Raw genomic sequence first — 4,236 nt, 5'->3', positions numbered from 1 at the left:
TCAGTCTAGGCTTTCGCAGAAGGACCCGCTCTGGGTTAGCCGGTGGGGAAACCAGTTAATCATCCTTTCTGTGCCTCCAACAGCTCTCGGGTTCAATCTTCAGTGGCCGCAAATCGATACAGCTTCACCCAGGTCAACTCGTTACAGCAAGGGGCATTCTTGGAGGATGCCAACCGGGAAGCTGTTAGCAGGAGAAGCGGGATGCGGATGAAATGTATGGCAACTGCATGTCTCAGCCCCAGGCTGGGAAATCCCAGTCAGAGTGGAGCTTGAATCAGTGGAAGAGGGGAACGTGCTATTTTTGTTGGCCTTATAAAAACCCTCTGAAATATACGGGTCCAGTTCATGGGCCGTGTAACCAGCTGGCCCAGCTCCAAGCCCAAAAGGAGCTGTATTTGTGCAGCCCAGGCAATACCGTGCTATATCAGAAACACTTCGATGGGACCCCAGCTGCGAAAAAAAAAGGGTGCGCCTTGGCCCTGTCAGAAATCTTGGCCCCGTTTGGCTGCATGTAGAGAAGCGTCAGTTCCTGCCCAGAAGAGATTTTAGATTTAAACTGGAAGGGGAGACCCAAGCAAGGATGTTAGCACCCCGCGGAGAGATTGAGTGGCAAGACTGAGAGGGAATCTGTATCAGAGGCTGTTTCTGGGACTCCACCCAGCGCTTCAGCCGCACAGCTATAGGCAAGATTAAGCAGGGTGATATCCTGGCCTGGGGGAAGTTGATGCTGGAACTCCTGTTTGCTTCCAAGGTCCTGGAAGCCTTGGCATGCCTGCCCTGTTCCTGAAAGCTGCCACGCAGCCTTCCTTTATTAGAGAGGAGAGTAAGGCGTGCAGTAGGAAATCGGCAGGGAAGAACTGCCAGCAATTGCCTTGGAAGCAAACAGGCAGTTCCCCTGGTGGGGGGAGGGCAGGCGGCACTCGGAGCCAATCTTTGACCCTCTTGTCAGCCAAACGGCGGTGGGTGAAGCCCTTCAGATAAACACGACAGCTCCCCTATTAGTGTCATTCCGTACGGGTCTGCAGTGCAATCCCTGACACTTGAGCTACAAAGAAGCATCAAAGACACGTGAGAGACAGATTGAGGAAAAAAGGAAGAGAGAAGAAAAACCCTTGCTGCTCCCTGGGGGATCTAGACCAAGCCACAAACAGCCAGGGTCAAGTTTAAGCTGAGTGTCGCTTGTTGGCAGGAAATGCCCGCCTTGCTCTCAACGTGTATCGGGGCCTATCACATGCAATGGCATGACCTGCTCCCCCCCCGACCGCAACTCAATGAGCAGCTGAAGAGCCAGGTTAGCGCTTTGTCCTGTTGGATCTCCCTGTTCCCCCCCAGGCAGCTCAGCAGATGACAAAACCAGCTGAAGATCCAAGCAGCCACAGAGAGAGGGAAGAAAAAAAACTCCAAAAAAACCTTGGAAATCGCCTTTGAAAGAAGGAGAGAAAAATGAAAACCAACTCAGGTTCCCTCTGGCCTCCAAATTCCTCCCCAATTGTTGGCTTCCAGCAGCACCGGGGAACTGTTTTGACATGAATGAATAGGCTCGACGCCTGGGCTCCTGGGGGGCCGGAGGGGTGTTGAATTAAATATAAAAGGCACAGAGGGAACCATTTGGTTGGCAAGCTGCGAGTCCCTGCAGGCAATGGGCATATCCTATGTGGGTATTTATGACTATCCTACAGGGGGAAGATTGCCGAGAAGGAAGCAGCAGACGGCGCGTTTCCAGGGATGAGTGTGCAGATCAGAGGCATGTTGGGGGGAAGAGTCCAGGTGCTCCCACAGAAAATCTCAGCCCCATGAGATTTAACGCCATAATTAAACATATAAACACACCACTCGTTGCTAAATCCTTCCTGTTAATGATGGCTCCAGCTGTAAGGTGAGGCAAAAGTCTGTTGGTTCCAGTGAGGCTTCTCCAAAAGGTTGGATGTTCTCTCTTTGCAAGATGACCTGGGTTTGGACCTGGTTAGGGGTTCCCACAATTTGTTTAGCGGGAAAGATAGTCCATGGCCCTCTTTCCTCTTTGTGGAACGTGCTGGGGCTGTCTTACAGGTCTGGAAATTGAAAGCCTGGTATCCAGAAAAGATTCGATGCATTTCCGCAGGCAGCAAAAGACTCGATCCATCCTTCCTGGCCTTCAACAGCAAAGGATTTTTGTATCTCAGACCAGCAGGCCACACACAGAAATGTTATTGGGGCAGGGGCACAAAGCTAATAATCATCCCAGCTGATCTGGGGAAACAGAAAGGGGAGAAATTTGGGACCACAGATCACCACTGACATGTTGGGGGAGTGGCGGATTTGCAAAATGGAAGGTTCGAGGGACATCACATCTCCTGCATGCTTCACACCATCCGGGGATGGACCACTAGTCAAGCAGGCACAGTTGCATACCCCGATCTGCACTTTTTCACCCACTGGCCCGCCAGTTCTAGAAACGATAAAACTACCATCTCTCAATCCAGGGGCCTGGAAAGACTGTGTCTAAACAAAACCCATTAAGCATCTGGCAGGAATCCTCACTCAGGCCCTGATCTTGCTGTCGTGTCTGCTCACACGGAAGCGGTGGGCGGTGGATGACATTCTGGAGGCTCGTCCTGCAAAGCAGGATGCAGCTACCAAAAAGAACAAGAGATTAAAATGAGAGATGGTGTCCTTCATTTCTTTAAGGAAGGGGGTCCTGGCTGCTCTCGTGTTGGAGGCCTGGAGGAGGGAGGTTGGAAAGTAACAGCTACGGGAGATGGCGTTCTTCACGTGCTTACCTAGGGAGGGCGAGGATTTGGTTTGCGGCGGAAGCCCAACCATGCCGAAAACGTAGAAGTCTGGAATTCCCCGACTCTACTCGCAGTTCCCCTTGCCCAGACTCCTCCTTATTTAACACATGTGCATGTGTCCCCTTGCTCATGTGAGCAGACCCAGTGGATCAGGCCCTAGGGACCTGCTTGTGGTTTTTGACATGCCTTTTGCTTGCTTGGTCTAGCAAGGTCAGCAGGTCCTCACAACTGTCCAGAGACCGTCACAGGATCAGAGCCCTCCAGAATATTGTGTCCTGGTTTGTTTGTTTTTTGGATGCACCCCACTTTCTATTTGTTTTCTTGGGGAGGGGGGATGCAAAAAGCACTTTGCAGCACTTGATACCAGTGAAACACTTCAGTAAAATAGCTCAAGAGAAAAATAAAATAAGGAAGACACTGAAATATTTGTAGTCCCCAATTTTTAGTGTGTGCACGTGTGTAGCTGGGAGGGGGGGTAAGATGGGGAAGGTATTTAGAAAGAAACAGAAAGGATGGTGCTTTTTTTTAGCAGATGGAAAATAAAAGTGCTGGAAAATAAAAATACCTGACATGAGCTCCCCCCCTCCCCCCACCAAAAAAAAATAACATCAAGGAAAACAGTTAAATACTTCCTAACAATGCCCTTAAATGAATTTGGACCCTACACTTAAATGAATTGCAAGGTTGTTTTTTGGGGGTTTTTTCATTGCCAGACAGCCTAAAGAAAGAAAGAAAAAGCCACTCCCTTCTGAAGTATTTAAAAGTAAGAAAGGGAAGGGGAAAAAAAAGCCCCTTTCCCCCCACTCTCGCGTAGACTAGTAAAGAGGAAGCAAAAAAAAAAAAGAAAAGAAATCATGGTGTTACTAGTATGGAACTAGTTAACCTTTAACAATTTATGCTGATGTCATACTGAGCATGAGTACTGATTAATCCAGCCTTTTCTCTCCCCCCCACCCGGGTAAAAAATATTTTTATTGAGGGAGGTTGGGGGGGAGTATAAGAAAAAAAAAGAAATAATTTAGAGCAGCCATCTTTGTTTTATGCAGAAATCTTTCTCTTTCAGTTCCCCCAGTGCCAGGAATATACAAATATTGTTCATCTATGCAATGATCTGAGATCTTTGCGAGAGATTAAAAGAAACCAAAACAAAACAGAGAGAGAGAAAGAAAGAAAGAGCTATCTATATTTATATATATATTGAGAGGGAAGGGGGAAAAAGGGGGGGAGCGCAGATTTTTTTTTGGGGGGGTGGTTATTGGCGCCTGATTTTTTTTGTTGAGGCTTTTTTTTTCCTACTCTTTTTTAAAATCTTTCTTGGGAGTTTTTTTTGTTTTTTGTTTTTTTAACCTCAAGGAAGAGGTGTGTGTGGCGGGAGGGGGGGAACTTTTTTTTTTAAAGAAGCCAGCCATATTGTTTTCTTAAAAAAAAAAAAAAATAAAGAAAAGGGGGGGAAGGGGGGGGGGGG

This window comes from Alligator sinensis, unplaced genomic scaffold (genome assembly GCF_000455745.1).
Source record: "Alligator sinensis unplaced genomic scaffold, ASM45574v1 scaffold1745_1, whole genome shotgun sequence".
NCBI lineage: Eukaryota > Metazoa > Chordata > Crocodylia > Alligatoridae > Alligator > Alligator sinensis.
Note: the sequence above shows the minus strand (reverse complement) of the source record.